The sequence below is a fragment of the Heterocephalus glaber genome, unplaced genomic scaffold (assembly GCF_053883595.1).
Source record: "Heterocephalus glaber isolate CG9 unplaced genomic scaffold, H.glaber_assembly_v1.0 deba00001606, whole genome shotgun sequence".
Taxonomy (NCBI): Eukaryota; Metazoa; Chordata; class Mammalia; order Rodentia; family Bathyergidae; genus Heterocephalus; species Heterocephalus glaber.
In genome coordinates this window covers 15,770,050-15,783,829 of record NW_028258377.1, presented here as the reverse complement: position 1 = coordinate 15,783,829, position 13,780 = coordinate 15,770,050, and the positions used below count along the sequence as shown (strand labels likewise).

The 13,780-nt window shown below is 39.7% G+C and overlaps 1 long non-coding RNA gene across 2 annotated transcripts in view; it reads right to left on the bottom strand.

The window, feature by feature from the left end:
• Nucleotides 1-13,780, bottom strand: part of LOC110344694 (uncharacterized) — a 170,956-nt gene that overhangs the window by 117,360 nt on the left and 39,816 nt on the right. For both annotated transcript variants that reach the window (XR_015444624.1, XR_002387425.2), the window contains exon 3: nucleotides 680-729. This is a non-coding gene — a long non-coding RNA (uncharacterized LOC110344694). The remainder of the gene's footprint in view (nucleotides 1-679; nucleotides 730-13,780) is intronic.

The following is a 13,780-nucleotide window of genomic DNA, read 5'->3' as shown; positions in this document are numbered from 1 at the left end:
TACTGGAAGCCACTGGCAGTTTCCTGCACATCTTTTACAGGCAATTGTTCTATTCTCAGCCTGATAGGGATTAGACATTGATGAATGGCTGGAAACTTTGGTTTCTGGCAAGACAAGCCTTAGTTCAAGCTAGAGAGGCCTTTGGGTGTTGGTCAGACTCTCATCAAAATCAAACTGAGAAACAATGAGTATCTTGGACACAGCACAGTCCTGTATGTGTCAGACACAAGCCCTCCTGCTGAGAAATATCCCTTGGTGGAGTGAGCACAAATATCATAGCCTTACACTCCTTCAAACTGATGTTTCTCAACCCTTTGGACTTTCAAGAAAACATTCCCTTTTAAAAAGCTCTTTAACATTGAGGAGGCAATCCTTTAAATCCCTGTGGAGCACAGATAAAAAGCATACAATTCATTTCCATTTAAAGTGGTATACAGTGAGCACCTGCCACATGTGAGATAGCAGTGGGGCACCATTCTTTGGATGAACAAGATGAAACTGATAGAGGTGCTTCCTGGTTTCAAGGAAATTAGACTGTCCTCATTTAAGAGAGGAATTGGTGTGATGAATGGCAGTGTTGCTCATAGTGATAAGCCCTAATATTTTCATTACCCACTATAATATGCAAAGTGCATGCATATATGCAGAAGTGTATACACGGCTACAAGCCTATTCTTACCTCCTGGCAGTGGATACTGGTTGTCTCAGACTGCTTTCCTACTGGTTCACCTACATGGGAGGAAAAAAGACAGCTAGAGTCATGGAGTATTATCAAGGTGAAAATAACCAGGTGACTGCCCAAGAAAGTATGGGCTTTTGGAGGCAGACAGCTATGAATCCTGGCTGGGCTAACTTAGAGCCTGTCAAATGAGAGACAAATGCCCAATTCTCAGGATCCTCGAGAGGCATCTCCAAGATAAATATCCAACCCAATACCTGGGTCGTGGCTAGTTTTAAACATCTGTTCTGTCCCTCTTCCTCTTGTTTGATGCTTGCCTTCTCAATTCCATATGTGCTTTGTACAGAGATGGTGGCTCTGCTGCAGCTTTACCATGCTGTCTCCTACCCATATCTCCTGTCCAGTGTCATTGCACATTCTGTCTCTCCAGAGCTCCATGAAAGATGTTGCTTTTCTCTTTGCAGAAGAGCTGCCTAGAGAGGAGGGGCTGTTGGGAAGGATAGGGAAGCTACCAGGAAGGGCAGCCACCCAAGTTGGGGTACTTCCTGTGTTGAAAGCCAGGGCTACTTGTTTGTAATCAGGATGGATAGCAGAGGCTTGGGAAAGATAGTTCCCAAGGCCCTAGGGATAAAGGGATGGATCTGACTGGCAGTGTGCTCTTGAGGCTGATCCTATCTCTCTATGCTATACTTTAAATACTGTCCTTCCATGAGGTTGCATTTTTTAGAAAAATGCTTCGGGGTTGCATTTTTTTAGAAATCCGAGATGCAAGGAGTACATGCTGTGGAGTAGAAAAGGGAGCCTAGTAGTAGGTGTTATTTAACCTTCTCTGTCTCCACGGAGAAGAAGTAGACTACTGGTTTACCTAGAGAGAGCTCATTATTCATGACCCACGGCTCACCAGAAACACAATATCTGACCTTCACTTCTGACAGCACAATCACCACCTTCTTTCTAGTTACCATCACCTCTTGCTTGGATGCCTGCAAAGGTCTCAGAATCACTGCTCTCCCCCACACACTCTTGACTTCTTGAAATTCTCGTCCTTGCAGCAGTCAGGATCATCCTTTCAGAATCCCACTCCATGACCCAGGCCCAATCAGTCAGAACATGACATCCCACGGCCAGTCTGGCTGGTTCAGGGATGGAATGCAATCTAAGCTAGGGAATAATTATAACTATCATCTATTAAACACTTACTCTGTGCCAGACATGGGGCAAAACACTTAACAGCCTGGGTCTCACTCAAACCTCTCAATAACTGCATGGAGTCAGTACTCTTATTATTAGAGGGGACAAATAGCTTGCCAAAGCAACCAAATGAGTTCACCATCAGAACTTGAACTCAGTTCTTTTTCTCTCCAGAACCCAAAGCTTATACTTAAGTGTGAGTGTAGACTTAGAACACTCAGTTAATGTTTTCTTCCAACAACAAGATTTTAAATTTTAAGCATTACTTTCTAGTGAAACCAGAAATTTGGGCAAACCATGGAAGAAAGGCACCTGCCAAACAGCCTGGCTATCTGGAGTTAGTGAGATTATCCTCTTCTCCCTCCTGCCAGCACTGTGAAGGCACCATATTTGCTGCCTTACCATGCTATGTATTTCTTTTTCTTTCTGGATAAAAATCTACGATGTGATAACAATCCACTACATCTTGGTGGATAGATCAGTTTCTTCTGAAATTGATGTAGACATTTTTGTGCATTCACCCTAGAATGCAATCTTCTGAAAATTTCTTCCTTTTTTGTTTAGTGTGAAATAAAATGGGCTTTGCCAGCATTTAATCATTTCCTTAGTACATTTACCAGGCTAACCTAAGAAAGGAAGAGTCCCATTGTGCCCAGGGATCTGAGTCAGAAGTATCATGCTCAGAGCTCTGTGATCTCCCACAGGGCGCAGGAATTGACTAAATCCATCAGTTGATGGGACTGTCAGGGCTGAGAAAATGACCCTCCAAAATTAACTCCTCTGCAGCCAAGCTGCTCTCTGACCTTTTCCTTCTCTCCTATCTTTTGCCTCTGATTTTCCCTTGAGGGAAGCCATGAACATGAGAATTCCTCTTCCCCAAGGCACGTCACAGAACCAGAACTCCCCCCCACCCACAGCCAGTTATAAAACCTAAAAACATTACTCTAACTTTCCTCCACTTTCTGTATAATGGCTGGCCATAAAAAAAATCAAGACCCTTATCCCAGAGGAGTCCTGCCTCGTACAGGAGAGGAAGAGATAATACAGCTGAGGGGCTGAGAAGAATTGAAACAGACAAGCCTGGCTGGTTTCCCTACTTGGTCTATTAACATTAGCTCAGACTTATTTTTCCAGTCATATTTCTACATGGCTGTGCCTGCTTCATTGAAGCTAAGCATAATAATGAGCAGTTCACTCTGGGTCTCTGGGTCTTCACTGCAAAAGCTTCTGTGCATGTAAAATTTTGATTGAATCAATGTTCTCTTGTCAAGTGTTCTTTTGTTACAGAGGTGTCAGCTGTGACCTTTATGATGGGCAGGAAGTGATTATACTCTTCTCTTCCTTATAGTTTGGGCTGAGAGGGATAATCCCATGTCTCAGGTCTGGTAGGGGGCTGAGCTCATTTAGATCACATACTCAGAATAGTGCCTAACACATACTAAAGACGCAATAAATTATAGCTGGTTTTGTTCATTTTTCTACTGAGAGGAAGGCTTGATTTTAAAGGTCTTGATTATAGGATTAATTAATTTATATCCCCAAATCCAAACACATGTTGCTGATATATAAGCAGACCAGGCCTCCTTCTTCCTTATGTCTCTATTTTTTATCAAACAATATTTTCCTTCTCATAAAGTGATTTCTAATACAACTGATTTCTATTTCTTAAATTGGAGAATCCACATGACATCAGCTAGTTTTCCCTGTATAAAAACTCACGATGACATACTTAGTATAGTGAAAATCACAAGGACAGAAAGTGGGATGGTGGTTGCCAGGGGCTGCAGGAAAGAGGACTGGGAGCTACTCTTTAATGGGTGTAGAGTTTCAGTTTAATAACATGAAAAGAGTTATGGAGCTGGATGGTAGTGATGCTTGCACAACAGTATGAATGTATTGCATGCTAATAGGTTATATATTTAAGAATGGTAAAGTTTATGTGATATGTATTTTACCATAATAAAAGAAACTGAAAAATAGCTCATTGGATTTTCCTGATTATAAATTCTACATCTAGGCATTCTAGAAAATTTAGAAAATTCTGAAGAATAATAAGAAGTCACTAACATTATAACCCAGTTGCCTAGAGAAAGAATTATGATCAATGATCTAGTACTGTTGTTGTCTATGTATATATATGTTTTAAAAATAAATAATATTATTCTATGTTTATAAAAAATGTAAATTACTTCTTTCCGATTAAAGTGCCCAAGAAAGTTTTTCTCCTAAGATATTTGTTTATTTTTCCTTATATAATGCAAACAATGTAGTATTATATTGTTATTATATTTCAAGCATTATCATGTTCTGGCCACTAGGAAGCTCAAAAGACAAATATATGGCTCAACTTTTATAAAACCTTGGACCTTTTGTATTTTTTTTTTATGTTTTAACTTCCTTCCTGGTCTTGATCTAGTAAATCTATTCCTAAGCCTGGTTTGTTCTCTACTTATAGTTTTCTGTTTATTATAATATGTTAGCAAATTATATATTATTGTACATATATAATTTTATATATTATTATAAGCTGCACATAGAAAGGAATCATTTATATATAGTCATTGTAAAGGTGATTTATCAAACGTTAGTTTTTAAAACTGTAACAATCATAATCTGGTGAATCCAGGTGGTATTGAAGTGGAAGGTTCTGTGTGTGCATGTGTGTGTGTGTGTATGTGTGTGTAAGAAAGGGACAGAGACAGAGCAGTTTCAGCCATCACATATGTAACTTGACTCTGTTTGGGTTCTTGGTAACAATCTGTCACTTGAGAGTGTTTGTGAGCTTGATCTGCTGTCTTCTGATAAGTCTGGATGACTCATTTCTCTCTGGTCTGTACATCTTTCATAGCTTTCTGGCCACTCACTGGCCTCTGAAATGGGTGGCTTCCATCCACTTTCTACAAGGTCCCACCATGGTTTTGTGTGTTTGTTTCCAATGCAGATATGAGCACATGACTCCCCTGTTTAAGCCCTTCAGTGTTACCCACAAAGTTTCCTTTGAGGTTTCCCAGGCTGGAGCCACCTCTGCATTTTGTAGTTGAGAAGAATGAGACTCAGAGAGGGAAAGCAACTGAGTGACACATCCAGGACCAGAAATGAGGTTTCCTTCCTCTGTTCATTCATGCCAATATGCATACATTTATTTGCTCCACAACTACCTTTGAGGATTGACAGGCATCTAGAATGTTGGAGGTTCCAGAGACACAGCAGTGGGGAGTCTGGCACAGTGCTTGCTGTCTTCTTCCTCCTCCCATTCTGCAGGGGCAAGTGCAAGAAACAGACTAACACAGAAATGGTCAAGGTAATGTCAGCTTGTGCTCAGTGATATAAAGGCTGAAAAGGGACACTGTGCTTGAGAGTAATTGGGTCAGGGTGGAGAGGTAGCAGAGAGGACATTTTAGATAGAGTGGTCCAGGAGCAACTCTGAAGTTTGGGAAGATCTGGGTCTGGGCACACAGAAGAGTTCCCTCTGGAAGAAGACACTTGACTTGGCTTGTAGAATCAGAACCATGTTCTGTGTGGAAGGAGGGGTCAGGGAAGGAGGTTGGAGGGAGCGACAAGAGCTCTTGCTCTGTCATTACAACTCTGGTTTCAGAGGCTTGTCACAGACTCAGGTATGTTTTGAGACCAAAGGCCTTGAAATGCAAGATCCAGGAAGAGCCAAAGAGCTGTGCTTTTCCTTCCCCACCCACTATGACCAAGGCATACCTTGTTACAAGGTCAGATTTACACCTAGTTTTATTTCCAACCTTTCCTCTCCTGCTCCCCATATGAAAGAGGAAACAAATTTATCTTTGTGCTGGAGAAAGGCTTGCTGGTGAGAGGCCATGTGACAGCAAGAAAGAGTATGCTCCTTGAGATGAAAGTGAACCTTAGCTCCATCCTAAAACTAAATGTAGTCTTTAAGCAACATGACCTCACCTAGCTACCTTAGTGTCTCACCTGTAAACGAGCTCATAGAATTAGTGTTCCACTCAGTGCATTATGTCCTTTATAAATATCCTCTCAAGTCATCTTCCTAAGGACCCTTATTAGTACTACTGTAATCAGACACATTTTATGGATGTAGAAACTGAGACCTAAAGAGGAAAACCTGGAAATAAAACCAAGGTCTATGCCAGAGTCCACTCACTTCACCACCAGCCAGTATGGTGCTGTTGGGAGTTGTAAGGAACTAGGGTTGATGAAAGGCCAGATACAAGTCTGGGTCCTTACAGTGTTTAGGGAGCCTTCTGTAGCAGGTAGAGAGTGTGGCAAAGTGTGCTCTATGCTTGCAAATATAAGGAGTACAGGGAGGTAAGTGTTGTGTTGCATTGCTTACCAGGTCCCTAGCCCAGAAGCTAGATGCCGAGATAGCCCTCCTGCCTTTCTACTTCTGGGTAAGTGGGTTCAATTTATTTCCATTGTAGTAGTGGTCCTTCCGCCATGACCTTTTATTCTAGATTCACTGTTATCAAAGACCACCTGTCCCAGGCAGGCCAGGGCCCTCCTCTGGGCTTCTACTGTGTATCATGTACATTAGATCATAGCCCTTATAAACCTGGATGGTAATTACCTTACTTGCCCAAGGCAAAAGTACAAATAGAGACCTATATATCATCCATCAGAGTTATGAATCAAGCTACAAGCTGTTAAATAAAATATGCTCTATTCACATACCTTGACAAATATATCTGCCTAACTATCCAGAAAGCAAAGATTGAATTTAGAAATCTCAGATACCTTAGAATTCTGTGCTTCAGGGTGGTGATATAGGACAGTTTGTTCCCACTCTGAGGTCTGGCTGCTGCTCTCACTTCTCTTCCCACCTAGATATCTGTCCAGTGATGAGATGGGCTTGTGTGAATGAAAACACCTGGGAATCTAAACCACGTCATTCTCAACCTATCCCACTGAGAGCCACCTTTAGCTACTTCAGGGTTTGCCCTCCTGCAGCTTGCTCAGCCTTTGGGAGGATAGACCTGGGAAGGAGTCTACACAGGTCCCAGAAATGAGCTCCTAGCTATTCGGGTATGGCATCCAAGATCCCTAGTGTGTGCTCAGAGCAGGATCAAAAATGATGCTGTCTAATAAAAATATAATGTGACCCACAAATGCCAGCCACATGTGAAATTTAAAATATACTAATAGCCCATGTTTTAAAAACATATAAGAAGAGGTAAAATTAATTTTAGCAATATATTTCACTTAACCCAATATATCATTCCAACATGTAATCAGTGATAAAAAATTATGCATGAAGAACTTTCCATTCTTTTTTGTATTGCTTCAAAAACAAGTGTATGTATCCTGCACCCATAGCACAGCCCATCTAAAGATAGACTTGTCACATTTCAGGGGCTCAACAGACTCTGGGAGGTAGTAGCTGTCTTATATGACAAAGCAAGTCTAGAACTTTGCTACTCAAAGGGTGGTCCATGGACCAGCCACATCAGTAGTGTCTGCAAAATCTCAGGCTTACCCCAGATGGAATCAGCATTTTAACAAAATTACCAGAGACTAGATATGTAAATTGAAGTTCAAGGGTATAGCAGGCTCCTAGACATCCAGGGTGTTTTTGCCAAACTGTTCCTACTGATCCATAACAGTCTCCCCGTTAGGTGCTTCCAAATGAGAAAATAAAAATGACTAGCACAGCATAATAAAGGAAAATGGTGAAGACTTGGACAATAGATAAAGTCTTCACAGAAGTAGGAGTGGAAGCAACGTGAAGCTCCTTGGCAGTGTCCCAGTTCCTGCCCATGCCACAGTGAGGTACCAGGAGTGGCTTGGAGCCCTGACCCCATCCGGTGCTCTGCTGTGCAGGTCAGCCAAGCACTGTGAAGCTCCTCAGCTGCATCCCGGATCCTGGCCATGCCACGGCGAGGTCCCAGGCTCAGCTTGGAGCCCTGCCCCCATCCGGCGCTCCTGCAAGGCCCAGTTCCACTCCCCACCCACCCGCCCTCTGGCTCTTCTGCTACCTGGTCCCACACTACAGAGGCACAGGGAATTATACTTCACATAGTTAAATGTGATAGATTAATAACTACCACAAATTGTCATTTTCTAAGCTGCACTTGATGCTATGGTACTGCTGATTGTATCATTTGGTCTAACATGTTGTCATTGATCTAATCAGTTTTCCTTCCTGGTATAAGGAAAATAAAATAGCCTCAGAGTCATTAGAGCCTCAACACCTAAACACAAGCCATATCTGGAAGACACCTCTGAAAAGCAATCATTCCACAAGGGTTTTAAACACAAGCAACAAAGATACCTGCATTAAGCAATTTTGAAATATCAACCCAGGAATTAAACCAAGGACAGTACGAAAAACAAAAATAAGAAGACATTTAAGCAAGGCACAAACGCAGGCTTCCATGCCACAAAAAGGAAATTCTGGGGGAAATGAGGTGGAAAAGTCGGATAATCAACCACCTGGACACCCTGAACTGATAGTACAGGAAGTAACAAAACAGAAGCATGAGGCTCTAGAAAAATTCAATGCAAAAATAATCCCCCAGATAAATACAGAGATGGTGAGTAGAGTGAAAGACATGATTAGAGGCTCTAGAGCAGAAACAGATAAGAAAACAGATGAGATCAGAAACATGCTGGAAGCCATGAATGCCCAGCATAAGAAAGAAATGGAAACCATGATTGCTCAAATAAGAAAGAAATGGAATCCATGAAACAGATTCAAACAGATATTCAGAAGATTAAAAATTCCATTGAAAGCATGCAGAGCAGACTAAGAGAATCTGAAGACAGAATATCAGATATAGAAGACAGGACTGTGATTAAGGACCATGAAAACAGAGATTTCTTAAAGGTAGTAAGGGACCATGAGAAATCAATCCAACAGCTGCTAGATGATGCAAAGAAGAATAACATAAGACTGATAGGAATCCATGAAAAAACAGGAGAGAGTACAATAGACATAAAAAACTGTTCACAGAAGTAACAGTAGAAAATTTCCCAGACAGAGGTAGTGAATTGGACACACAGATAAATGAGGCATATAGAATTCCAACTAGCCATGACAAAAAAAAATCTACACCTAGATATATAATAGTCAAGATCCCAGAAACCCAACAGAAGAACAAAATTCTACAGGCAGTTAGAGAAGAGAAACAAATCACCTACAAAGGAAAGCCCATCAGAATCATGGCAGATTTCTCAACACAAACCCTCAAATCAAGGAGAGCCTGAAGTGAAGTATTTCAAGCCCTAAAAGAAAATAACTTCCAACCTAGACTGTTGTATCCAGAAAATTTATCTTTCAAAATCGATGGGGAAATTAGATATTTTCATGACAAAGAACACCTGAGAAATTTCATAAAGACAAAACCAGCACTCCAAACAATTTTACGCAATATCCTAGAAAAAGACAATGAAGGTCACAACTCCATGAGAGCCAACAGAGAGAAGACACAATGCAAGGTAAGACACTAAAGGGAAAGGGGGAAAATAAGAAATAAAAGAGCCAACAACAATAAAACATCATGGCAAGGATGAGTCAGTATCTCTCAATTATAACTATCAATGTTAATGGCCTCAATTCTTCAATCAAAAGAAATAGACTGACACAATGGATTAAGAAGCAAAACCCAGCAATATGCTGTATACAAGAAACACACCTAACTCAAAAGGAAATTCATAGACTGAAAGTAAAACGATGGAAAACAGTTCTCCACGCCACAGGAACCCAGAAGAAAGCAGGGGTAGCAATCTTATTTGCAGACAAAGTAGATTTCAAATCAAAACGAATTAAGAGAGACAAAGATGGTCACTACATTCATGTGAAAGGAACAATCCAAGAGGAAGAGATGACAATCCTAAATATTTATGCACCAAATATGAATGCCCCCAACTATACAAAACAAATATTAATGGACATGAAAAACCAAATAAACAATAACTTAATTGTAGTGGGGGACCTCAACACCCCTCTGTCACAAAAACACAGATTATCTAGAAAAAAAATTAACAATGAAATTCTAGAACTGAACCAAGCTATTGAACAAATGGACTTAATAGATGTTTACAGACTGTTCCACCCCACAAAATCAGAATACACATTCTTTTCAGCTGCACACAGGGCATTCTCCAACATAGATCACATGCTAGCTCATAGGGCAGATCTAAGTAAATGTAAAAGAATTGAAGTTGTCCCTTGTATATTATCAGATCATAGTGCAATAAAATTGGAGATCAATAACATAAGAAACCACAAAACACCCACAAACACATGGAAATTGAATAATACCCTCCTGAACAACCAATGGGTCACAGAGGAAATTAAAGAAGAAATTAGACAGTTTCTACAAGTAAATGATAATGCCAGTACATCATACAGGAATCTGTGGGATACAATGAAAGCAGTTCTACGCAGGAAATTCATAGCAGTGAATGCCCATATTAGGACAAAAGAGAGAACTCAAATAACCTAATGCAGAACCTCAAGCTCTTAGAAAAAGAAGAGCATAACAAACCCAAAGCTCGTACAAGAAAGGAAATTATAAAGATCTGAGCAGAAATCAATGCAATGGAGACTAAGAGAATGACACAAAAAATCAATGAATTGAAGAGCTGGTTTTTTGAAAGAATAAATAAAATTGATAAACCTTTAGCCAACCTTATCAAAGAAAGGAAAGAAAAGGCTCAAATCCATGCAATTAAGAATGAAAAAGGTGAAGTCACAACAGAACCAGCAGAAATCCAGGGGATCATCAATACCTACTTTGAGAACCTGTACTCTAATAAAATGGAAAACATAGAAGAAATGGACAGATTCCTAGATACATATGAATTGCCAAACTTAAATGAAGAAGATATAGAAATTCTAAACACCCCAAAGACAATGAGTGAAATTGAAAATATAATAAAAAATTTACCAACAAAGAAAAGTCCAGGTCCTGATGGATTCACTGCTGAATTCTACAAGACGTTTAAAGAAGAACTAATGCCATTACTCTTTAAACTCATCAAGGAAATTGAAAGGGAAGCAAAGCTTGCAAATTCTTTCCTGGAAGGAAGTGTTACTTTGATTCCAAAACCAGGGAAAGACCCAACCCAAAAAGAGAACTACAGACCAATCTCCCTAATGAACCTAGATGCAAAAATCCTCAAGAAAATACTGGCAAACAGAATACAGAGTGTCATCAAGAAGATCATACACCCTGACCAAGTCAGATTTATCCCAGGGAGGCAAGGATGGTTCAACATCTGTAAATCAATAAATGTAATACACTATATTAACAGAGTCAAGGACAAAAACCATATGATCATCTCAGTAGATGCAGACAAGGCATTTGACAAAATCCAGCACCGTTTCATGATAAAAATGCTACAGAAAATTAGAATAGAAAGCCTTTATCTCAACCTGATTAAGGCTACCTATGAAAAACCAACAGCCAACATCATACTAAATGGTCAAAAACCGAAAACTTTCATGCTAAAATCAGGAGCAAGACAAGGATGGTCACTATCACCACTCCTGTTCAATATTGTTCTGGAAACATTAGCCATAGCAATTAGAAAAAAGAAAGAAAGAAAAGGAATAAAGATAGGAAAGGAAGAAGTTAAACTGTCATTATTTGCTGATGACATGATACTTTACATAGAAGACCCAAAAAACTCAGTCAAAAGTCTTCTGGACCTACTTGACAGATTCAGTAGAGTAGCTGGATACAAGGTCAACACTCAAAAAATGATAGCCTTTTTATACACAAATAGCAGACCAATTGAGAGAGAAATTCAGAAATAATTCCTTTTACAATAGCATCTAAAAAATGAAATATCTAGCAATCAACCTAACAAAGGAAGCAAAAGACCTCTACACTGAAAACTACAGTACTCTGAAGAAGGAGATTGAAGAGGATATAAGAAAATGGAAAGATATCCCTTGTTTCTGGGTAGGAAGAATCAATATAGTGAAAATGGCCATACTTCCAAAACTACTATATAGATTTAATGCAATACTGATTGAAATTCCAACAATATACTTCACAGAACTAGAGAAAACAATCCAAACATTCATTTGGAACCAGAAGAGACCTAGAATAACTAAAACAATTCTAGGCAACAGAGACATGGCTGGGGGTATCACAATCCCCAACTTGAAACTATACTACAAAGCTACTGTGATAAAAACAGCATGGTACTGGCAAAGAAACAGACCCAAAGATCAGTGGAATAGATTAGAAGATGCAGAAACAACTCCAGACATACTCAGCCACCACATCTTTGACAAAGGAGCCAACCACCCTCATTGGAGGAAAGATAGCCTGTTCAATAAATGGTGTTGGAAAAACTGGATTTCAACTTGCCAAAGATTAAAACTAGACCCATACCTATCACCATGCACTAAACTAAGATCAAAGTGGATAAAAGAGCTAAATATCAAGACAGAAACACTAAACTTGCTGGAAGATAAGTTAGATAGAACTCTGAATGACACTGGCATAGGAAAAGACTTTATGAACAAATCTTCAGTAGCATGGGAGCTAACACAAAGAATCAACAACTGGGATCTCATCTTATTAAAATGCTTCTGGACTGCAAGAGAAACTACCAACAGAGCTAAGAGACAACCTATAATATGGGAAGAAATTTTTAGCAGCTGTACCTCAGACAAAGGTCTACTATCGAAGAATTGAAAAAATCAAACCCCCTAAATTCAAACATTCAATTCAAAAATGGGCATCCGAAATGAACAGACATTTCTCAGATAAAGAAGTAAAAACAGCAAATAAATATATGAAGAAATGTTCAACATCACCGGTCATTCGAGAGATGCAGATGAAAACAACACCGAGATTCCACCTCACTCCACAAAGAATGGCTGCTATCAAGAAATCAACCAATAACAAATGCTGGTGGGGGTGTGGAGAGAAGGGAACCCTTCTCCATTGTTGGTGGGAGTGTAGACTGGTGCAACCACTGTGGAAATCCATATGGAGATACCTCAAAGAACTAGGACTAGAGTTGCCATTTGACCCAGCTATTTCCCTACTGGGTATCTTCCCCAAAGAATTAAAAGAATCATACCACAGCAATATATGTGTGCCTATGTTTATAGCGGCACAGTTTGTAATAACTAAAGCTTGGAAACAGCCCAAGTGCCCATCAACTGGAAACTGGATAAAGAAGATGTGGGTTTTTATAAAATGGAGTACTACTCAGCCATAAAGAATGAGAAACTAGAGACATTTACAGCTAAATGGATGCATAATGAGACCATAGTCTTAAGTGAAATAAATAGGACACACATGTGTAAATACCAAATAGTTTCTCTAGTGTGAGAAACTGAAAGTGTAAATAAGGATGAAAACGATTAAAACAAATAATTGATAATTTGAAATAGGAAAAGGTCCAAAGGTGTAGGGGTGGTGGGAGGGGAAGGGGAAAGGGAAGAAGAGAAAGGAAAAATTATAAGAAAGAAAATGGAAAAGAAATCTATGTAAATAGGGAAGGGTGGTGGGGGTGAAGGGCTCATAGGCAATGCGGGAAAAAATAAGAATTAAGATACATCATGGTCAGGTACAAACACCCAATGATAAATGTAAATGTATTGTATACCTAAAATGTACCAATTAATATAAAAAAAAAGAAGTAGGAGTGGAGACATCCATGAAAGGAAAAAAGATGAGAGACAACACGGTCTTGGGGGACAGAAGGCTGAGTCCAAGAGGCAGGTCTGGGGCAGTAAGCTTCATGGAGGCTCCAAAGATAACAAGAGATAATGGCAAATAGTTTGTACTGGCTTCCAATATAACTAGATGGGTGTCTAAGACAGGTGTCCAAGATCACTACAGAGAAGGCTTCTGAAAAGAGCTATGCAGGGACCTTTCATACTTTGAATCCTTTATCCTTGACCATGAGCTCTTACATTGTAATTTCAGAGCAGTGTCCCAGTAGATCAAATTT